Genomic DNA, 24,740 nt, shown 5'->3' with positions numbered 1-24,740 from the left:
GGTACTGACTTGATGGCCGTGAGTTTGAGTTCATGGAAAGCAGACCACAGCATCCAGTGGTGGATAAGATCCAGGAATTTGGCTTATTAGAACGAAGGGCCATCTGAACACAAGCTGATCAATTGCCTGTCATTTTGTAGGATAGTATGTGCAGGTATGGCATTCATTTAAGGTGCTAATGACATATTTTAAAAATATATTAACATCCTCATGACAATGAACCAATTTGATAGGGCATAAAATATTCAAGAAATCAAATGATGTATTGTATCGGGCCGGTCTGTACCAGATCACTTTACAGGATGTCACTTTGAGTACTAAAGTAGACCTGAACTAATCCATGGTATTTTCAATCACCTCGTATGCATGTGGAAGTTGGACACTGAATAAAGAAGACAGAAGAACTGATGCCTTTCAATTATGATGTTGGTGAAGAATGTGGTAAGTACTGTGGACTGCCAGAAGAACAAGTGCATCTGTTGTGGTGGATAAAGTACAGCCAGAATGCTCCTTTGAAAGGAGGATGGTGAGACTTCATCTCATGAACTTATTACCAGGAGAGATCCAGTCCCCACGAAAGGGCATCATGTGCTGTAAAGTGGAGAACCAATAAAAAAGAAGACTTTTGACAAGATGGATGGACACAGTGCCCATAACAAAAGAGTCAAACATAATAATTTGTGGATTGTGCAGGACAGGGCAGTGTTTTATTCTGTTACTCATAAGGTTGCTGTGAATTAGAACCAATGACAGCTAACAACAAGGCACTTACCAAACCTAAAACCAAACTCACTGTATAAGGCAAAGCAGAACTATTCCATGGGTTTCCAAAACTGTAACTCTTTACAGGAGTAGAAAGCTTCATCTTTCTCCTACTCAGCAGAGAGTGGTATTGAACCACTGACCTTGTGGCTAGCAGCCCAAAGCATAACCCATTATGCTACTAGGGCTCACTCCTAAACAATAAAAATAGAGTCGAAGGGTTAGCTATAGGAATGGGAACAAGATAGAGTTGTACTTGTTAATATATCACCCCTTCTCTTCAAAACCAACCAAACAAAAAAGTATATAAAATGGTATCTTTCAGATGGAACACATACTTGTGTAAATAATACTAATACTGACTGGATTCTTACTATGTGTGGGTTAAGGCCTTCAGAGTTCTGAAAGGGGTGTGTCACTAGTCCATTGGAGAAACCTAGTAACAGGCAGAACCAGCCTGTGGGCTGTGGACCTGGCCCAACCACACCTTCTCTCATTCAATCTTCACACCAACCTTGTGAAGAAGATGCTTTTAGTTCCATTTTAGAGATCAGAAAGTTGGATCTCAGAAATAATAAGTCCATCAAAGGCATATCTGTACACACACACACGCACACGCACACCCCCTCTGTGGCAAAGTTGCAGCATGGACCCTGTTTGTGGCTGTGTCAGACCCTCAGCACTGTACCCAGAAGGAGGCCACAGAGTCTGGCTTACCGACACGCACTCAAATATCAACTTCTGGTAAATGCTCCTTTCCTTCTTTGACCTGGATGTGTCTGGAAAGGGGAAATCTGTGGAGCCCTTCTTCCATAGAACCAAGTTCCAAAAGCCAATTCAATGCAATTTCATTTGATTCTCAATTCCTTGATGCAGCAGGGTTGACTGGGATGACTTCCATAATTCTTAGAACATGAAGACTAAAAAAGTTGCTACAAATTTACATCACTGTCCAGGACAGGGGGAAATAGTGTTTTTGTTTTTTTCTCCTATTCCATCTCCTAATTCCAAATATTCATTTAATATATTGTCCTTGGATAGAGGACGTATCAGATATCAAACTGATAAGAACATATACTACACTTGATCTTAGCCCAAGGCCAAGAAGCGATAATAGTGGTGTTTTACATGTATAAATATGCTATAAATTTTGACAAACCTTATCATTTGACATAGTGACATTTCCTGAAAATAAGATAATTTTTAAAAGCACTTTTATGGGAAAACATATTATGAATCACAATGGGTTGATGACACTTTTAGTTCTCTAATTAAGAGTCTAGCAAATTTCTGTTGATTTTCTGAGGTCAGACAGCTATTGGAAGATTTTAAATTAAAAAAAAAAACTCAATTCAAATCTGATTTGATTCTATGCATCACAGTTTTTCTAATTTAGAAAAAAAAAAAGGTTTTCTGGACATTAAAAACAAAAACCAAACTCACTGCCATTGAGTTGATTCCAGCTTACAGCGACCCTACAGGACAGGGTAGAACTGCCCTTGTGAGTTTCTGAGACAAACTCTTTACGGGAGTACAAAGCCTCATCTTTCTCTCACGGAGCAGCTGGTGGTTTCAAATTGGTGACCTTGAGGTTAGCAGCCCAACACATAACTACTACACAACCAGGGCTCCTGAATTATGGACCACAGAGCAATCATTAATAAGTGAAAATTGGTGTATATTTTTCAAGTATGCTTTAAATGCACAGTTCTTTCATTTTAAGCCCAGCTCTAGGACCTATAAACCTTTTAATGATTTTTTTTCTTTTTTTGCATTTTATTAGGGGCTCATACAACTCTTATCACAATCCACACATATACATACATCAATTATATAAAGCACATCCGTACATTCTTTGCCCTAATCACTCTCAAAGCATTTGCTCTCCACTTAAGCCCTCCGCATCAGGTCCTCTTTTTTTTCCCCCTCCCACCCCCTTTTAAAGATTTTTATCTCTAGTCAAAACCATATTGAAAAAGAATACATCATCATAATTACTTCTGTCAAAATCTTATTCTCCTTCCAGTTTTCATAAGCTGAAACGTTACACAGTAAGACATTGCTAGAGCCACAGTAGCTAGATGCGCAAAGCAAATCCTTCTTCTATTGAACTCATCTTCCTACTTTGGACAATAAATAGTACAGTGATTACAGTCTCACATTTAAATGGTTTGTGGGGTCCATTTAGCTCAAGTCTCTCATTTATTTACAACAGGAGATACTGAGATCTAGAAAAATTAGTCACTCAAGTGAGTCAGAAAGCATTATTGCATAAGACTTCGTCCACGACAGCCTGCTGTGCTCATTGGCTGTGGAGGGAAGGAAAAGAGGGCTGCTGTGAGATTGTCACTGGCTGCCGCTGGGTCACACCGACTGCAGGCGGCCTCCCAGAGTGGAACTGCTCTTTAGGAGTTCCTTGGCCCACGTTTTTGAAAGCAGTTTGCCAGGCCTTTCACCTATGGAACGTCTGGGAAGGTTTGAACTGCCAACTTTTACATTAGCTCACTCACGGCCCCTCAATTAATTCTTACTCATTGTGATGCAACACGACAGAGCAGAACTGTCCCTGTGGGTTTTCAAGGCGGCAACTTTTTACAGGAGTTCAAGGCTTCATGTTTCTCCCATGGAGGGGCTGGTTTCAAACTGCTAACCTTGCAATTAGCAACCCATGTGCCCACTATGACACCAGGGCTCCTTTGTAGGCTAGCAACTAGTTACAAACATCTTGTGACACCAGACTCCAGAAACAGAAGTATGGTGGGAAAAAAAGATGTTGTACAGCTGGGACAGAGTGCTCTCGAACTAGAGGCACAGTTACACCACGTCCTTTATGCCAAAGGGGACCGTGGTCCCTATCATCCTAAAGCTGTCGAGGCCATTGATCCGTGGATGGTCTCACACTGTCGGCATGTGTCGTGATCGCCACGGAAGGTTTACATGTACAAAGACTCCGAAACATCCTCATGGAACTCAAAGATGTCGATTTTATCACCATAATATTGGATCGTGTTTGTTCAGTGATTCTCAAAGCGTGGTTGGGAATGTTTATAAATTCAAAACTATATTCATAATATATATTAATGTAATCTGCATTTTCATTATTCTCTCCTAAGTATACTAGAGTAGCTCCCTTACTGCAAAAAGTGTTGGGAGAATTCACCTCTTTACTAGGAGGTAAGACATTAAAAAGATTTACAAGTATTCAAAACAATGTAGGTCACTAGATATATTGCATTTGTTTTGTTTTGTCTTTTTCTTCATAGTTAATTTAATAGTTAATATTTTAATAGTTAATACTTAAAATTTTTAATAGTGAATAAGCAGATTATTTAATATGTAATAGGTTTATTGTGGTCAGTTTTAATTTCTAATAGATAAAATTGCATAAAATTCTTTGTGGTTTCTCAATAATCTATGAGTATATAAGGGATCAGGGGTTTATAATGGGGGGAACAGGGGAAGGAGGGGAAAAATGAGGAGCTGATTCCAAGGGCTCAAGTAGAAAGAAAATGTTTTGAAGATGATGATGGCAACAAATGTACAAATGTGCTTGACACAATGGATGGATGGATGGATTGTGATAGGAGTTGCACAAGCCCCAAGAAAATAAAGTTTGAACATTGGTTTTACTTGATCAGAAGTTATGGTAAACTATGAATTAAGAGTTTTGTTCTTATATGAAAATCCCTTCAGATTTTTAAGATTAAAGTCATTAAGCAGTTTGTCTTACAATGTATTTTGTGAGTCACTTACTGCCATCGAGTCAGTGCTGACTGGTAGTGACCACCACCCTGTGTGCCTCCCAGACTGTAACTGTTGATGGAGTAGAAAGCCCAGTCTTTCTCCTGGGGCACTGCTGACCGATGGCTGTAAACTGTCAACCATGTCAGATCGCAGCCTAACTCACCATAACCCACTTCTCGGCCCACCCTGATACAGCAGTGAATAACAGACATAGAGTATTTTTTTTGAGAGAGTTCACCAGTTGCTTTTATAATAGTATGCGATATAAACACAAATAATATATATATATATTTAAACAGGTCATCATTTTTATAAACCTGCTTTGCCAGTTCTCTGTTTTTCAGTGAGCCAAGAGCTTAGGATGAAGGAGGGAAAAAATCAGGTCTTTCTTGAGTTCTGGATAGCTATTTGTTAAGAAACTACACAATCATGCCCTTGGATTTTGGCATTGCTGGTGATAATGACTAACATTTATGGAACATTTACTCTGGGCCAGGCCACATTTCCAAGTGATATCCTTTTGCTTTTGCCCTGAGCCCCCACACCCAGAGTGCAAGAGAAGACCACAGCCCAGACTTGCTGGCCCAGCAGTTGCTATGTGGAAGCGGCGGGTGGGTCTGCACTGTTGAACGTGTGGTCTGCAGCCCAAGACTGACAAACACAGTGCTGCTACCAGGACTCACACCTGGGTGTAAAGCTCAGCTCTCGCACTCAGAGTGACCCTACAGGACAGAGTTTCCAGAAACCACTGGGTGCTGCAAACGGTTAATGTGCTTGGCTGCACACCCAAAGGCCGGACACTCGAGACCACCCAGAGATGCCTTGGAAGAAACCTGTATTTCCAAAGAGCCCAACCGCTGAAAGCTCTGTGGAGCCCAGTTCTGCTCTGACCTTGCAGATGTGAAAGCTGACTGATCGGGCTGGTGTTCTGCGCTCGCTGGAGCCCTGGCTCACTAGCCCTGCATGGCCCACTTCTGCCCCAGGGGCCCTCCTCCCCGCCAGCCAGCCAGCCAGCCTTCGAATGCACACACAGAGGAGCAGGCTTTCATAACGCGGACGGGGCCACGGCTCTACGTTCTGCTGCCTCTTCAGTGTGGGTTCCTTTAGGGCAGAACTCTACTTCCTGCAGTTGGGTTATTTATTCAGTTGGAAAATAACGCCCTATGTGTGAGGCGCTTCAGGCCGGGAAATCAGATGGTGGCTTTTTAAGGACTTTTTCCTGGCGTGTTGTCTCATAAGAAAGTCTTAAAGGGCAGTACGTCTTCGCTCTTTCCAGTATGCAAATCTGATCAACTCACTCAGCCCTCCCCAGTACCTTAAAAAGATCAATACAAGAGGACTAATAAGTCACTTTTTCCAACCTCTCCCCCACCCCCACCCAGTCCCACCCCTGTTGGACAGGGGCGAGAGAGACAGCTGGCCTGATGTTATCACCGCCAGATGTGGCGCAAGCTTTAGTCCAGGGAGCTAACAAGCTGCTATTGGGTTATTAAAAAGAAAATCATGATTGTCGTTGCATAATACAATATGTAACAGTATTACTACTAGGGATAGCCACAGTAGTAGGACTAATCTCTCTTGGAAGAGTTTCCCCTTTGCTTCCAATAGCTGATGTGGAAATCTTCCTCTGCATTTCTGCTAAACTCAAATGGGAATTACCAGAGAGCACACACAAAGAACTCCACATGATTTTTGCATACATATCATGCCGTACATACCCATTAGCAAACAAAACACCATCATCTCCAGAAATTTGGGAAACTCAGGAGTGGGGATAATAAAATCAGGAGCCTTGTTGCTTGTGCTTTTGAAAAATGTACCTGAATCTTAGGATGTTCATCCCACCTGCTGGGGGATAAGCAAGGAGGCTAACTCAGTGTCTTAGAGACTGCAAGGCTGGTCAAACCCAGCAGCTGGTCTTCGGGAGACAGAAGAGGCTGTCTGCTCCCGGGCAGATTCAGTCTCGAAACCCTATTCAGGATCATGGAGTCAAAATCGACCTGATGGCTGTGGGTGGGTTCAGCCAACCACAAAATCATGACTCGATGGTGACACATCAAAACAAGAACATATTTTTACTTCATTGAGAGCAGAGCAGTATTCCGTAATTCCGGAAAAGATACACTGGATCCTTGATTTTCACTGCCTTTGGGTGGATTCGGACTCACAGCAACCGTGTGGGGCAGAGTACAACTGCCCCTTTGGGCTTCAAAGCTGCGGGTCTCTCTGGGGCAGACAGCTTCATCTTTCTCCAGACGAGAGGTTGCTGGGCCCCCATATCGATGAAGGCACCAGTGGAGCCCCTCTGACGATGGACCAGGGGCAGGGACAGCCGTGCGCTCGGACAGAATGCACTGGGAAGGGACTAGCGCAGAGCTCCTTTGTTCTCCCTATAGACTCATTTTAAACTTAGCCTGGGTTTTTGTTTTAGTCTGCTTTCTTTTCAACTGAGGTTTTTCTCTGTTTTATTTTGTTATTGTTGTTCTGTTTTATTTTTGTATCCTTTTCTCTTTTTTTCTGGTATACAGGATTTATTGATTGCATTTTTTAAACAATTTATTAGGGGCTCATACAACTCTTATCACAGTTCATACATATACATACACCAATTGTATAAAGCACATCTGCACATTCTTTGCCCTAATCATTTTTTTCCTCCTCTTTTCTTTTTCTACATTTTATTAGGGACTCATACAACTCCTATCACAATCCATACATATACATACAGTATCCTTTTCTTTGTATGGAATCCAGGATAAGCAAATCGATAGAGACAACTAGATTCAAGATTTCTTAGGGTTATAGCTGACGAGGTCGGGGGGGGGGGGGATGGAGAACTAATAACAATGAGTCCAAGGAGGGAAACTGCCCTAAAATTGACTGTGGTGCTGACTGCACAGCTCTTTAAGACAGTGACACCATCGAATTGCATGATATCTGAATTCTATCAATTAAACTGCTCATGTTTGCTCATAATTGTGCTAGAAGTCTTGTCCAGTTCAGGAGGAAAGAGAAAATAAGTACATAGTACTGTATTGTTTAAGACTCCGGCACTGAAAATGCTGTGGAGCAGAGTGCTCCTTGATCAGCACGGTCCCTGTGACCTGGAGGCGGCCACACTGGTCTTATATTTACAGAAGGAACAAAACACGACCAACAGGGCAGTTAGAAAACCACAGAGAAAGGCGGGAAGGGCTCTCGGTCAGGGCAGACCTCAGATCTCAGAGTGCCTAGAGAGGGAGAGGGGACTTCCAGCAGAGGGAGGCCTGTCTCGGTAGAACTGCGATTGCATAGATGACAGGCATCTAAGCACCAGGAGTCACAGCTGGCTGATGCTACTAAGCATAAAACATTCAATATGGCTTTTATGAAGTAGGAATATTTATGCCACATATAAATTACTTCAAGGCTACAGACCAGGGAAGTGACCTGGGGGAAAGAATAACAAAGACAGACTTTGGTCTAAATGTGAAAGGGAAGTAAGGAAAGACAATGAATACGTCCACTGTAGCCGCGCTTACAACACAAACAAGAAGTCAGATGCCAGCTGGGAGGAAGCACATGAAACCTCTGCCATCCTGCTGGGAAGCCCTTCTAACAAGCTATCGAGGATCTCCTGGTCCATCTCAAAGAAGGTTTTTCTTTTTTTCCTTTTTCTGTAAACTAGATGTAGCTGTATTGAAAGACCTTATTTGTTATTCTGCTTCTACATTAATAATATCACACTGCATATGTCATGGTATCTCTTGGGTCAACATGATCTAATCACATGAGCATTCTTTTCCCAAAAGTTTGCCTTAAAATATGTTTTTTAATCTTTTCTTTTATTCCATTTGGTTTCTGTTACCATATCTAATCAAAATAAGTTTGGTTTCTTTTGAACTTAGAAAAATTAAATACACAGGGCTTTCTTTTGGTTCACTTTCAGATTGTGTTTTCTGTCCCTTTCCCACCGTTTCCACACACGCATAGGACTGTCCTGTGTGTTGAAGAAACGAGTAAGATTTCTGATTGCGATTTTAAAAGGAAAAGGTCCACTGGATCACTGAGTAGGAACACCAGGTGTTCTCATGCCCCCCCCCCCGCCCCCCGCCCTGGTTCTGAGTCCATTGAACGGCTCCCACTAAAGTAAAACTTTAAGGAACGTGAACTTGTGGCAAGACTAGACAGAATATTCTGAACCTCTGCTTTGAAGTACAGTCATTCCCTTAACATCAGGAGATTTAATACTGCAATTTCACCATGGAAATAATCACAGATGAATGTTCTGACCAGGACTAATTGTCTTTGAAGTTCTCTAAATTCAAGCATTAAAAACAGCGCCTTATCAAAGAAATACAAAGAAAACACGCAAGACACAGTTTTTCTTTTCTTTTTGCTTTGTTGCTAAAATCAAGGCTGCAGCTTGGAGCAAAGTTAAGAAATGCCTACGAATCACATCAGAATGACAACCTAAATATGAGAGTCTGACCATTGGTGCTGACTTCACAGTTATCAAGGCGACGAAACAAAAGCTGGGTGACAGGGGCCATTCAGCAATCAAGAGTCTGAACACACAGTCAACGGGTGTGCTCGTTCCTGGTGGCCCTTTTATGCGGCTTGTTCAAATCTTGCACCAAAAAGTACAGCTGGGGGAACACAATTTTATGGCTGCAACTAAACACAAAAATGAATATAAAGGTTCATATAAAGGGACATCCCCTTGTACCTGGGCAGATCCATGGGGTGACCGGAGAGGAGCTTTCTCTCGATGCTCTGGGTCTGCGAAACCCAAACAGCAGCACTATCAGCCATACACATCCTGTTCCCTGCCAAGGTCTGCACCACCTTTCCTCCCCCTGCCTGTTGTTGTTGTTAAGTGCTGGGGACCTGGCTCCACGGAACAACTGATAGCAGACAGCAGAAGGAAACACCGCTGCCCCTGCGCCAGCCTCACAATTGTGCTTGAGCCTTCTGCTGCAGCTGCTGGGTCAGGTCATCTTGTTGAAGATCTTCCTCTTCCTCACTGACTACTTAGTCTTTTCTAATAGGGAAGCTCCACTGAAACTTGATCCATACCCTCGTTTAATATGTAAGCAGGAGCCTTGACAGCGCAGTGGCTGTGCATTCTGCTGCTAACCATAAGGTCGGCAGTTCGAAACCACCAGTGGCTCCACAGGAGGAAGACTGTAATGCCTACAAGGCGTCACAGTCTCAGAGACGCACAGGGGCAGTTCTAACCTGTCCTGCAGGAAGGGTCGCTATCGACCCAATGGCAGTGGGTGGTTTGTTTCCCTTCCATGGCACTTACCATGACCACAACTCTGCCTGTATGGGCATTTGACCAGTTGGCTCCCAATAGACGACATGCTCCAACAGGGAAAGGGGTCATGGGGACTTCTGCTCACTACTATAACCCCAAAGGAACTCCTGGGTGGTGCAAGTGATTAAGGTGCTTGCTGCTAACTGCAAGAGAAGCGCTGCAAGTCTACCCAGACAGCTTGTTGAATGAAGGTTTGGTGATCTACTCCTGAGATAGTCAGTCAATCAAAACCCTATGGAAAACAATTTCCAAAACCCTATGGAAAACAATTCACATACACAAGGGGTCTCCACAGGTTGAGGTCAACTCGAGTATTTTGGGGGGATATCCTCTGAACCCAGCACTAGGCTGGGTACCAAATAGACACCTAACCTGTGTTTATGGGATGATGGAAGGGAAGAGGTCTAGAGAGAAAACCGAGTATATTTAGTTGGTTCACTGGTGTATTAGTTTAGCATTATTATCTAAAATTTTACCCCAGGCCAACCACCCATAAAGTGACATCCCCTCCACCTACCTCACTTGGGTACCTTCCACCTTCTCCTCTTTGTCCCTGGAGTCTCATGTTGCTCCTAAGGCCCCCACCCCTGTATGTTTTGACCCCCTAGCTCTTGTACCAACCTCAAATATGATCTACTTACCCTGGGATTCTGACATGTTTAGGGTCCACGTGGCACTACCTTCATATATAAGGGTTTTCTGCAAGAAGAATCTCAACTCCGAAAGTGGCTGTAATGGCAGGGCAGGGGTGGGGGGGTTGCTTTAGGAATGAGTGCCTACGTTGAACTGATCTCACAACAAACCTATTGATGCCAGGTTCCTAAAGACGGGCGTCATCATCAACACATACAAAAATCCACAGGTAAACTGTGCTTTGGGCTATAACAGCAGTTCTCAACCTGTGGGTCATGATCCCTTTGGGGGGTTGAATGACCCTTTCAAAGGGGTCGCCTGATTTATAACAGTAGCAAAATGATAGTTATGAAGTAGCAATGAAAATAATTTCATGGTGGGGGGGGGTCTCAGCACCACATGAGGAACTGTAGTTAAGGGAGGGGGCAGTAGGGAGGTTAGAACCACTGGGCTATGAGTAGGTGAGGAAGGAAGGCTACTAAAGGTTTTGTTCCCAGAGGCCAGGAGGAGCCATCCCGAGAACGAAATGTTCCAGACCAGAGCTAAATGTCTTCAAAGAAGTCCGCCCTCACTTCCGTTCAGACCGCTGGTTCACACTTCAGTCTGAATGTACCACGTGTTTACTGGTGTGGGTGAAATCTTAAGGAACTAAAAGATGCCCAATTAGTGTAAATGTAGAGACTTTTACAAAAACTATAAGAACAACTGCTAGAAGTAAAATTACTCTTTTGTTCCAAATGAATTACTCTTGTCCCAAATGGATTGAAGATTTTCTGTTGAAAATAAGTATCAGCACTAAATATTCCATTTTTTAAAGCTTCATTTTTGGATTAAGTATGAAATTCGGAAAATACTGTTGAGAGAAAGTAAGAAATAAAAAAGGGGAGGGGTAAAGAAGTGAAAGTCAAGCAAAATTTTCCTACTTAAAAATAACTATAAAAAATAACTATGAAAAGTGTGTTGAGTTGTTCCTTTCTGTAACATTTCCTGCATGTTGTTGTTAGGCGACTCATGGCACTCCTGTGCACAGCAGCACACAACACCGCCTGGCCATGTACCGTTCTGAGTTACTGTTAGCTTTGAGTCCATTGTTAAAGCCACGGTATCCATTCATCTTATTTTGGGTCTTACTTTATTTTACTGACCCCCTACTTTACTAACCGTGATGTCCTGGAAGTCTCAACACCCTCCCTTCTCAGGAGGATTCTGGCTGTACTTCTTCCGAGGCACATTGGTTCAGTTCTTTGCCCGTACCACAATTCAAATGCATCAATTCCTCTCTGGTTTTCCTAACACACTGCCTAGCTTTTGCAAGCATATGAGACCGTGGAGATTACCATGCCGTGGGTTCAAGCACTCAGTCTTCAGAGTGACATCTACTTCTTAGTTCTCTAAACACATCTTGTGCCACAGATCAGCCCAATGCAACGCGTCACTCGATTTCTTAACCGTTGCCTCCATGGTTATTCATGGTGGCTCCAAGTGAAAGAAAACCCCCAACTTCAATTTTCTCTCCATTTATCATGACATTTTAATTGGTCTCGTTAACTTTGACAAGCAAAGCTGGGTTATTTTGGTTAAATATATTGTGTGAAGACTAGTGGAGTAGTCTAGCTTTCTTTTCATTTTACTCCATGCTCTTCATCATTACTCTTAATAGCAGCATAATATTCCATTCTACAGGTAACCATCAACTCTTTGCTCAGTGTCTCCCACTGAGCAGGGCAATTCAGTCTTTATTGGTGAAACTGCAGGTGCCGAGTTGCCTGAGCTCATCCCTTGACACATCTGTCGAGAGTGGCACTTTGTATGGTGGGAAAATCAGGGCAGTGAAACACTAGACACTTCATCTTAAGCTTTATACAAGATACTAGTGTTGGCAAGGCGGGAGAGACAGAACGTTCTTCCTATGACCCTGCTTCACTTTAGACGGATGTGCACAGTCCAAGGCCAGCAAAGTGATAAATAGGTCCTGGCAGCCCTTTCTCTTTACCTTGAGTAGTATTACAGTGTGTCACTGGAGTGGGCCATTTAGAACAGGAAGCCAAGCACACAGTGTGGTGCTCTCCCAGGGTCAATTCACAGATACCTCATAGAAGGCTTTGGCAGGATGCTCAGAATGCACAGAGAAGCATAAAAGTGGCTTTATTTGGAAGGCTCAGAGTCAGCTGAAGGATCCGCTAGGGAGCTCAGAGAAGGGAATGCCTGAGCCTGGGTTAAAATAGCTGGTTTCTTCTTGCTCGCACAGTGCACAAAAGCTTTACTGATTGGCCTGGCAGTCATCTGTAATCTCACACCTTGGAATAAGCAGTGCACACATGTCCTCATTAGCATCGAGTCAGTGCCTCGACAGGAAGGATGTCCTGGAGACTGGACTTCTAAGCCACAATGACTTATTGTATTTTCCTGTCTTTTTGTAATTCTGTGTATCAGTTTATGAGAGGAGAGGCAAAGATGTTTCCTCAAAGAGATTTTTTTTTTTGGCTAAGTTCTGAAATCTGCAAATGCTATGATTCAAATTCATAGAGGTCAGTCACATCCAAGTTTACCTTCTGACTGCCTTTTCCTTTCATTTATTTATCTTAAAAACCCAGTTCTGTGGTAAGAGGCAAAGGGAATGCTATTTTTGTTCATTGACTTTCTTATCATTTACTTTCCCCCCAAATGAAACCAAAAAGCTTGTTAAGTTCCTTTCTCTCCCTCTGATAATAGAAGTAACGAATGCACCATGACACATAAAGAGCAACACAACATAACAAGGGTACTCTAGGCAGTAAAAAATCACCTTTAGTCCTTCGCCCATCACAGATTGCCACTAGTAAGTGGGTGGATAGCTGGTGTATATATTGTTACATGCTACTTTCTCTCTGACACTTAAATGCTTTAAGAAACATATTATGTACTTGTTTTATGACCTTCTTCTCCACTTTAACAATATACGTCTTTCTGGGTTAATGAATCATTCTTCTTTTTCTTTACAGCTGCACAACTCATTTTTTTAAACTTAAAAAAAATCCTGACCTTTTTCCCTTTGACCATTTAATTAGTAAGGACTTTTTTTTTTTTTTGGTTAAGCATTTTAATGCTGACATCTGACTTTTTTCTAAAAAGGACCAACTTCTTAGTAGATATTAACTAAAATAAATAACTCCATCATTTATAGCTACAGCTTTCTGCAGAAGCACAACTATGCACAATAAAAACAAAAACAGAACCATCAAAACGTCCACACACTGTTTACATTCTTAGAGGTTCTTTTATCAGCTGTTTACTTTGGAAATTAATTAAATTTAAATTTTTGACATTTTATGTGCTGCTCAATATGTGTTACTTAAAAAAGATTAGATGATTTGTACAAAGTAAAAACGTTAATATAAAAAATTCAATTAAATCAACAAAATGTTCACTAAGTTTTGTTAATTTAAAATGAAACTAATTATGAAATGCCAAAGTTAATTAATTATCAAAGAAGCTTAATTAGTACCCAAATGATGAAAGAAGGATATAAATAAAATTTTAAGTAACTTAAGATTATTTTAAGTAATAGATTATAAACAAAGTGCCTGAACAATAAATTCCTGACTTACGTACAACGTGCAAAAGTAAATGATTTAAAAGGTGAATGAAATAATGAACCAGCCAAAGCCTATCCAAACTTACTACGTTATGTCTGACTCAGAGCAATTCTAGAAGATGGAGTCGAATTTCCCAGTGTTTCCAAGGCTACACACCTGTATAGGGACAGATTCCCATCTCCTTCTCCTGCAGAGCAACTGGTGAGTTCCAATCACCACCACCTGGTTGCCAGCTGAGCACTTTACCATGGCACCAGCAGATCTCCTTAAAATAGTGAACACTCATTCTCAACCCCATCTCTCGTCTGTCAGTTTGTCGTGCTGTGGTAGCTGTGTGTTGCTGCAATGCTGAAAACAATGACACCGGTATTTCAGATACCAGCAAGGTTACCCAGAGTGCACGGGGTTTAGCAGAGCTTCTGGGCTGAGAACAGTCTACAGAGAAGGGATAGGCAGTCCACTTCGGAGGAATTAGCCACTGAAAACCCTATAGACAGCAACAAACCCTCGTCAGTTACTGAAAATCTAATGAGCAGAAACAGAACACTGCCAGAGATAGTGCCAGAAGATGAGCTCTTCAGCTCAAAAAGCTCTCCAAAGACGAGTGAAGACGGGGTGCCTCGGCAAAGTAGAGTTGACGAGAGTGACATAGATGGGTAAAGCTTCATGAGAAAAGCCTTCGGGACCTTCCCTTGCTAATGGGGCATGGTTCAAATGGGAAGGAGACAGCTGCCAAAACATCGTATATAATTGTAACTTGGAATGTCCAACGCAATTAATCTAGAAAAATTATAAGTCACAAGTGAAATGGAACACATAAAACTAGGTATTCTAGGCATTAGTGGGCTGAAATAAATTGGTATTGGTCATTTTGAGTGAGAAAATCATATCGTTTACTATGCTAGGAATGACACAGTAAAGAGGAATGACATGCCCTTCATTGTCAAAAAGAGCATTCAAGATCTATGTTGAAGTTCAATGCTGTCTGTGATAGAATAATGCTTATCCAATTGCACGGACATCCAATCAATAGAGCTATTATTCAAGTTTATGTACTAACTACTAGGGCTAGAGGTACAGATATTGAAGAATTACATCAGTGTCTTGTCAGAAATTGATCAAACATGCAATCAAGATGCATTGATAATTATTGGAGATTGGAATGCAAAAATTTGAAATAAAGATGGACTATAGATGGAAAATACAATCTTGGTGATAGAAATGAAGCTGAAGATTGCATGATAGAATTCTGCAAGACCAATGGCTTATTCATAGCAATTACCTTTTCTAACAACACAAAAAGTGACTATACAAATGGACTTCCACAGATGGAATACACAGAAATAAAACTGACTATATCCATGGAAAGAGACAATGGAGAAGTTTAGTATCAGCAACTGAACTATCAGAGAAGAGGTTAACTGTGGAACAGACCATCAATTGCTCATATTGAAATTCAGTTTGAACTTGAAGAAACAAAACAAGTGGAACATTGCTGGCATCAGATGGTCTTGGCTGAAAGTAGAAAACACCAGAAATAAGTTTACTTGTATTTTATTGATTATGCAAGGGAATTTGACTGTGTGGATCATAACAAATTATGGGTAGTCTTGAGAAGAATGGGAATTCCAAAACACTTCAATGTACTTATGTGGAACCTGACATGGATCAAGAGACAGTTGTGCAAACAGAACAATCCTTCATGGTTTAAAATCAGGAAAGGTGTGCATCAGGTTTATATCCTCTCACCATATGAGTTAGTTAGTTTATTGTGCCAACCTAGCCAATAAACACATGTGAGGTTAATTGAAGGGTGGAGAGATAAACGGCTCAGTAAGCCTTACCTTTCTAGTTCTCGGGTCTCTTGCTTTCTGATGGTTGGCCCAGGTTGTAGCTGCCTTAGCCAGTTCCCTGCTTCAGCTGGCAAGACTCACTTCCTGTAGGACTTCTCCCCAAGGAGAAGTCGCATGGACTTACACTGAAGCAGCCCTGCATGCTGGTGCAGCCATGTGGAGACCCCTGCCAGCGCTAAGATGCTTACACATTCACTGACTTGGCTTTCCTCTTGCATTCAGCATCTTGTATGTGTTTTGTGAGACAGAGGAGGACTTTGTGGATTGCTGTCGGACATATGGGTTAATGTTGGGCAGTGCTGGGTTGGGATGTTTTCTTGATGTGCACTTAACCTTTATATAAAACTCTCTTTTATACATGAGGTTCTGTGGATTTGTTTCTCTAAAGTACCCAGACTAACACACCATACTTATTGAATCTTTCTGCTGAGCAAATAATCAAAGAAGTTGGATTATATGAAGAAGAATGTGCTATAAGGTTTGAAGGAAAGCTTATTATCCACCTGCAATATGCAAATGGCATAACCTTGCTTGCTGAGAGTGAGGTAGACTTGAAGCACGTGCTGAGGAAGATCAAGGGTTGCAGCTTTCATATGGACTGCTACTCAATTGAAAGACCAAAATCCTTACAAGTGGACCAATAAGTAAAATCATGATAAACGGAGAAAAGATTGAAGTTGTCAAGGATGTTGTCTTACTTGGGTCCACTAGTAATGCTCATAGAAGCAGCAGTTAAGAAATCAAAGAGCAAACCACACTGAGTAAAGCTGTGCACAAGACCTCTTTAAAGTGCTGAAAAGCAAGGATATTATTTTGAAAACTAATGTAGGCCTGTCCCAAGCCATAGTATTTTCAACTGCTCGCCTGCATATGAATGTTGGGCATTGAATAAGGAAGACCACAGAGGAAGTGATACCTCTGAACGATGCTACTGGTGAAGAATATTGGGAGTACTGTGGACTGCATTCCTCTAGTCCGTCCATGCTTCCTTCTCCCTCCCCCACCCCATCCCACGACCCAGTTCTACCTTACAAATCTCGAGCATGTATACTGGTACAGATAAGAGATCCAGGGCATAGAAACCCTTCAGAAACAATGATAGGAACAGCAATACCATGAGGATAGGGGAAGGTGGGGAGAGAAGGGGGAGAAATAGGGAACCTATCCCAATGATCGATGTATAACCTCCCTCGGCCCCCTCCCCCCAACCAGGGGGATGAACAACAGAAACGTGAGTGAAGAGAGACAGCAGACAGTGTAAGACAGGGTTCCTCAAACTTTTTAAACAGGGGCAAGTTCACTGTTCCTCAGACCTGTTGGAGGGCCAGACTATAGTTTAAAAAAAAAACCAAAAAAACATGAACAAATTCCTATGCACACTGCACATATCTTATTTTGAAGTAAAGAAACAAACGGGGCAAAAACACCAAGCAGGCAGGATAAATGTCCTCGGTGGGCCGCATGTGGCCCACGGACCATAGTTTGAGGACGCCTGGTATAAGATATAAAAATAATAATAATTTATAATTTATCAAGGTGTCACAAGGGTGGGAGGGGAGGGGAAGGGAGGAAAGAGAAAAAAAGGAGCTGATACCAAGGGCTCAAGTAGCAAGAAAATGTTTTGAAATTATGATGGCAACAATATGTATAAATGTGCTTGATACAGTTGGATGGATTGTTATAAGAGCTGTAACAGCCCCCAGTGAAATGATTTATGGGAAGACAAACAAAAAGAAGAGTAAAGTACTGTGGGCTGGCAAAAACACAAACACCTGTCTTGGAAGGACAGCCAGAATGCTTCTTTAGAGACGTGGAGGGCGAGACTTAGTGTCATATACTTGGACATGCTATCAGGAGAAACCAGCCCCTGGAGAAGGGCATCGAGCTTAGTAAAGTCGGGGGTGAGGTGTGGCTGCGAAAAGGAGGGAAGCCCTCGACCAGATGGACTGGCACGGTGGCTGGCACAGCGGGTTCACACGTAGGAAACATTGGGAGGATGGCCCAAGAGCGTGCGGTGTTTCATTCTTTCATCCTAGTGTTGCTAGGAGTCCGCATCTCTTCAGTGGAAACTAACACCACCACCAGGGGCCAGGCAGGGAGCCATGATAGCTCAGTCAAGTCCTTGGATGCTGGCCAAAAGTCCACTGGTCAGTGCCTACCAGCCACGCCATTGGAGCAAAATGTGGCAGTGACCTTCAGTAAAGATTACAGCCTTGGAAACCCTATGAGGCAGTCCTACTCTGTCCCAAAGCATCATTGTGAGTCAGGTTGATGGCAATGGGTTTTGTTTGTTTGATTTGCCAGGTTCTGGGCTATTAGCCAGAAACACCATGGTAAGCAAAACAGACATTGTGCCTGATCTAATAGAGATAATAGACTCAAGGAAGAAAATGGTCCAACAGATGAACTAAATAAAAAGAGACAGAAGAATTTTAATATTAAGGACCAGGACATGCTTATGGAAGGGAGGGGGGGTGGTGCTCCTACCTCTTTGATTCTAATCTTCTTAAAAATGTGTCACACCTTAAACACAAGAACATTTTGTTCTAATAACTTGGTACTTTCAGATATGTACTTTCCCAGCACGATCACTGAAGACAAAATGGATACCTAAGCAAATGTGGTGAAGAAAGTGGATGCTGTCCTGCTATTAAAAGTTATAGCATCTGGGGTCTTAAAGGCTTGAAGTTAAACAAGTGGCCATCTAACAAGGGAAGCAAATAAGCCCACATGGAAGAAACCACCAGCTTGTGATGGGATCGGGTTTCAGGTATCAAAAGATCCAAAACAATTATATCAATGTGAAAGAAGAGGGTTGGAATGGAGACCCAACTGTAGAAAATTGGACATCGCCCCACAGAAAGGTTACAAGGAAGGGATGATTCAATCAGGGTGCAGTACAGCACTGGTGAAACACACATCATTACTCTAGTTTCTGAATACTCCCCCCCCTCCCACTACCATGACCAGTTCCACCTTACAAATCCAGCTACACTAGAGTACACACATTGGTACAGATAAGAGCTCTCGACACATGGAATTCAGGACAGATAAAAGACTCAGGGACAAGAGTAGGAATAGCAATATCATGAGGGTAGGGGGATGTTGGGGAGGTGTAAGGGGGAGAAAGGAGGAACCTATCACAAGGTTGGATATTTAGCTCCCAGCATCACCCCAAGGGTGGGACGGACAACAGAGCTGTGGGTAAAGGGAGACAACAGACAGTGTAAGACACGAAAAAACAAAAATAATATATAATTGCTCAAGGATTCATGAGGATGGGAGAGTGGGAAAGGGAGGGGAAAAGGAGGAGCTGATACCAAGGGATCAAGTAGAAAGAAAATGTTTAGGAAATGTTGCTGGCAACATATGTACAAGTGTGAATAATAAAATTTAATGATGGATTGTCATAAGATTTGTTAAGAGTCCCCCAATAAAATGATAAATAATAATAATAAATGAAAAAATTAATGCAGGCATACAAAAATTCTGTGTTTCTGGATCTATCTAGTTTAAAAAAGTAAGAGTATAAGAATATAGGACTGATAGACAAGAATAGTATCATATCACTGTCTATGATAATGATAAAAAATGGAAATTATCTGTCAAGAATGGAAGAGCATGGTCATGTTACTTAATTCTGGGACATGGGAGAAGGAAGTCTACATGAGTAACTTCTGGGTGTAGACATTCCCCTGTTCATATTCAATTTCAATTTTCCCACTGCCTAGATAGAATGCGATTTGGCCTGGACCATGAAAATAGACATAACACCCTCAGAATGGCAAAGTAATAAATCAGGTTTGGTTCCTAATCCCTTGAAGCTGGCTTCTAACCCTTGAGTTCTGTTGCTTGGATGCCTGGACTTGAAAAAGACGATTCTTTTACGGTATAAGCCACTATTAAAGAAACCAAAACCTGTATCTTGTTCAAAACATCATCTTATTAGGATACAATCCAGATAGCATAGCATTCAATAGTTCAGTATATCAAGCAGCATTGTACAATCACTACCACAATCATTTTTAAAACATTTTCTTCCTTCCAACACTCCTTGATATTAGCTCCCCATTAACCCACCTTCTGTATCAACCAGGAGCCCCTAATTCTCGGTATTGTCTCTACAGATTTACCCTGCTTGGGTTTCATACACCAAAAGTCATAGAGAGATACATACATGAGAACCAAACACTCTACTAACAATAACAATATACAACAGAGATAAACCCCAATTCAAAACAAAAAAATAAGCAAATAGGAAACATCATTGTGTGCTCACCTTCCCGATATGATTACTGAAGATAAATGTGTGCATAAGCAAACGTGGTGAAGAAAACTGATGGTGCCTGGCTATCAAAAGATATAACTTCTGGGGCCTTAAAGGCATGAACATAGAAAAAGCAGCCATCCAGCTCAGAAGCAACAAAGCCCATGTGGAAGAAGCACAGCAACCTGTATAACCACAAAGTGTCAAAGGGATCAGGTATCAGGCATTAAAGAACAAAAATCATATCACTGTAAATGAGGAGGAGTATAGAGTGGAGACCAAAGTTCATCTGTACGCAACTGGACACCTCTCACAGAAGGGCCATGGGGAGGAGATGAGCCAGTCAGGGTGCAGGGTAGCAATGATGTAACATACAACTTTCCTCTAGTTCTTAAATGCTTCCTCCTCCCCCACTATCATGATCCCAATTCTACCTTACAAATCTGGCTATACCAGAGGATGTACACTGGTTCAAGTAGGAACTGGAAACACAGGGAATCTAGTACAGATGATCCCTTCAGGGCCAGTGGTGGGAGTGGTGATACTGGGAGCATAGAGTGAAGGTGGGGGAATCTATTACAAGGATCTACATATAACCTCCTCCCTGGGGGACGGAAAACAAAAAAGTGGGTGAAGGGAGACATTGGACAGCGTAAGATATGACAAAATAAAAATAATTTATAAATTATCAAGGGTTCATGAGGGAGCAGGGAGTGAGGAGGGAGGGGGAAAATGAAGAGCAGATACCAAGGGCTCAAGTAGAAAGCAAATGTTTTGAGAATGATGATGTCAACAAATATACAAATGTGCTTGACACAATGGATGGATGTATGGATTGTGATAAGAGTTGTATAATCCCCCAATAAAATGATTAAAAAAAACAAAACCGATCAAGCACTATCAAAAGGGAGATCAAATGACAAGGTTTTAACCATTCAAATCTGATTTCTCATTTTAATCTATAATTATCTCTCCAATACTCTCTGATAATCAAGTTATTCCCATCCTTCACTTATGGTCAGAGAGGAATCACAGAAAGTTTAATCCATGTGTAGATATTGTAAATGTATCTTGGGCTTCCACTGTCATCCATAGCATTCTGCAAACCAGAATTTCACAATTTAAACTCTGTTACCATTCCCTCCTTCAGCTTTAGATTATATCATCTGCAATCCTTGGATCACAGATGTGGGCGTGCTTCTTCCACATGGGCTTAGCTGACTTCTCACTTAGATGGCAGTGTGTTGTAAAACATGATGCTATTTTTCAGATAATCAGGTACCATCAAATTTATTCACCATATCACTTCGCTATAGTAACGACATCTTCCATGTTTCCTTCATAAGGGTGAGTGTGATCTGTCGACAGGTGGACTAACATTTACTAACTACTTCAATGCCCTACTTGCTTTATTAAGATACGTAGTATTCTGGTAGAGCTGTGCCTGATATTGTCAGTAGAAATTATTGTAAGTTTTGCTTGACCACCAACTCCCATTTTTGTAAAAATAATGTCTAGCAATGGAAGGGCTTAATTTGTTCAAGTCAATAATCCATGTATTGAGATTTGTAGTTAGCCTACACTTGTTTAATCTCCCTTTCTCAGCTGTGTTCTAAATACATTACCAAAGACCAAATCAATTACACTATAAACAGAAGGACATTATGCTCCAAATAGGTAATTGATAAGATTCTCTACCATAGAATGATATAGATGTCTCTATGGCAAACCAGAGGCAGATAGAAAACAGAGATTTAGGAATGGATTTTGGACTTGTACTTACCTACCTCCAATCTAAGAACAATGAATTCTCACATGTTCTTGCTCGATATTCGCCCTCATGAAGGAAACATGGAAGACATGGCTGCTATAGTATTGATATATAGGCTATGAAATATTTCACAGCTATCTTAAAGAATGAGTTCATCCATATCTATACCTTTGTGGAACATCCTTAATATATAAGTAATGAGCAATACATAGGTAGTTGTTGTAGTTACATAATCTGGTGTCAATCTGGGACTTGAGAGGATTAGAGTGAAGGGGTAGTCTAGTCTGTGAAGCAGGTCGGTCACAGCCAATGAGGCCACTGTGTGGTCATGGCCTTCTCCTGAGGATTCTGGGAACTCTGGTATTTCCTCCTTGAAGGCAGGAGACACTTATCTCTCTCTAGGCTCATTCCCTTGGAGACTCTCTACTGACAAGGCTGACTTCCCACAAGCCAGATCTACCCTGATGCAGCCCTGGGTGCTGGAGAAGCCACGTGGAGACCCCTGTCAGTGCTGACATGTTTACAATGCCACTGGATTCACAAGACTTCCCACCCACTGGCCTGTGATCTTCCTGTCATTGCATGTGTTTCATGAGTCTGCAGAGGATTTTTATAGATTGGTATCAGCCATATGGGCTAAAACCATAATTATGGACTTGAACTGGACTGGGCTGGGATGTTTTCTCAATATTCAATTACCCTTGTATATAAACTTCTGCCTTATACACACACGAGTGTCCATGAACTTGTTTCTCTAGTCTACCCAGACTAATACAGCAGTTCATGTTTAAAAATGAAACAAAACAAAATCAACAGTCTATATAAATGTTTGTATTGTCATTTTAAAAACATGCAGAAATATCCTGATTCCTGCAGGAGCAGTGGAAATTTTGGGAAGGGGGAAATATTTAACTGTACTTCTTCCAATGATCTCACATTACTTGGATAATTTAAAGAATTCCTAGCTAGACAAAATTCAAACATCAGTTATAGAAGTTGAAGATGCACAATAAACACTAGCTGAGACTTGCATTATGCCAGAGTTGAATCAAAGTACACACTTTGTGTGTGTGTGTGTTGGAGAGACTTGTGTGATCTTATTCCAATCTATTGGTTCTTATTTTTTATCATGGGAAACTTCAAACATACAAGAAGTAGGAAGAGGAGGAGGATAAGAACAGTAGTAATACTAATAGTGGTATTATAACATCCCAGACATAGCTTCAACTGTTATAACTCCTGGCCAATCTTTTCTATCTCTGCCCACCACCTAAGTATTTTGAAGCAAATCTCAGACATGATATGATTTTATCCACAAATATTCCAGAGCATAATTTTTAAAAATAAAAGGGTTATTTTTGTTTTTAAACAACCATAAGGTCATGATCATACCTTTAAAAATTAACGATAGTCAGACACTTTGCTGCTGGCAGAAACCACAGGGAGAAGGACCCAGGATGTGACAGGTTTTCCCTTTAGCCCAGCAAGCCCTCATCCATTCACAGCACTGCAGTTTGGAGCAATCTTCTGGGAAGCCCTCCTTAGAGGCTTGATTCTGTGGCACACGGCGTTACTGCAGAGGATTATTCCATTTAATCTCTGTAAGAACCCTAAGAGGTCAGTATTATTTTTGCAGGACTAAGTAAGACATTGCAGACAGAGATCAAGAGATGTGTTGCAGTAGGTAATCTGCTACATAAGACTAGAATGTGGAAGAGCAAGGATGTTTCCTTGAGGACTAAGCCATGGTTCTTTCCACTGTATCAGAGGCATGTGAAAGCTGGACATTGCATGAGGAAGACCATAGAAGAATTCGATGCATTTGAATTGTGGTGCTGGAGAAGAATTGAAAGTGCCATAGCCTGGGAAAAGGACAAACTCCTCTAGACTGGAAGAAGTAAGGCCAGGATGCTCTGATGCTTCCAAGAGCATTGATCATAGATCCAACTAGGACTAAATCCTTGACAATTTCAACTTTTTCTCCAATTATCATGACGCTACCTGTTGCTTCAGTTGCGAGGATTTTGGTCATCCTTACATTGAGTTGTAATCACCCTTACGGCTACAATCTTTGATCTTCATGAGCAAGTGCTTCAATTCCTCCTCAGTTTGAGCAAGGAAACCTGACTTACCACTATCTGCCAGAATCGACTTTACAAGACTATCTCAGAAGAAGGCTATTTACATCCCTCGACCACGGTCAGAAGGGGTTCACTGGAGTCTTAGCCCACGTGGTGACCCTGCAAATGAGTTTTAGGCCAAATATTTGGGCTTCTGAAAACTAAGTGTTCACATGCAAACTAGGGGTTCACAATTTAAGTTCCAATACCATTCCCTCCTTCAAATTTGGATTTTAGTATGTTCAATTCTTGGGTCTCATGAGCTGGTGCACTGCTTCCATGTGGACTTAGTTGAAGTCTCACTTAGATGGCTGCTTGTCTGAAGATATGGCTTTAAGGCCCCAGATGCTACTCTTTCTGATAGCCAAGCATAATTTAGTTTCTTCACAAAGTTGGGTTTTAAACCTTTTTGTTGTTGTTAAGTTCATTTTATTGAGGAGTTTTATTTTAAACATTTGTAAGTTATATTCTATGGACTCTTCAGTTTGCTACTGATTCTCATTGTCACATAGTAATAATCTGAATATACATTCATAAATGTAGGGAGATATAAAATTGCCACCATATTATGCTTTTAACCTTTAAATGCTTGCATATTAAACTAGTTGTCCAGTCGATTCCGACTCGCAGTGGCTCTGTAGGAGAGAGTAAAGTGGCCCCATAGGGGTTCCAAAGCTGTCATCTTTACAGAAGGGACCCTGGTGGGGCAGTGT

General features: G+C 41.6%; 1 protein-coding gene and 1 pseudogene across 1 annotated transcript in view; both read right to left on the bottom strand.

Moving 5' to 3' along the window:
* SCFD2 (sec1 family domain containing 2) overlaps window positions 1-24,740 on the bottom strand; it is a 466,192-nt gene that overhangs the window by 209,669 nt on the left and 231,783 nt on the right. The gene's annotated exons all lie outside the window — the stretch shown is intronic.
* Window positions 1,704-1,874, bottom strand: LOC142443917 (U2 spliceosomal RNA; annotated as a pseudogene).

Source organism: Tenrec ecaudatus, chromosome 3 (assembly GCF_050624435.1).
Source record: "Tenrec ecaudatus isolate mTenEca1 chromosome 3, mTenEca1.hap1, whole genome shotgun sequence".
NCBI classification, from domain to species: Eukaryota; Metazoa; Chordata; class Mammalia; order Afrosoricida; family Tenrecidae; genus Tenrec; species Tenrec ecaudatus.
Note: the sequence above shows the minus strand (reverse complement) of the source record. Positions and strands in the feature narration are given on the sequence as shown.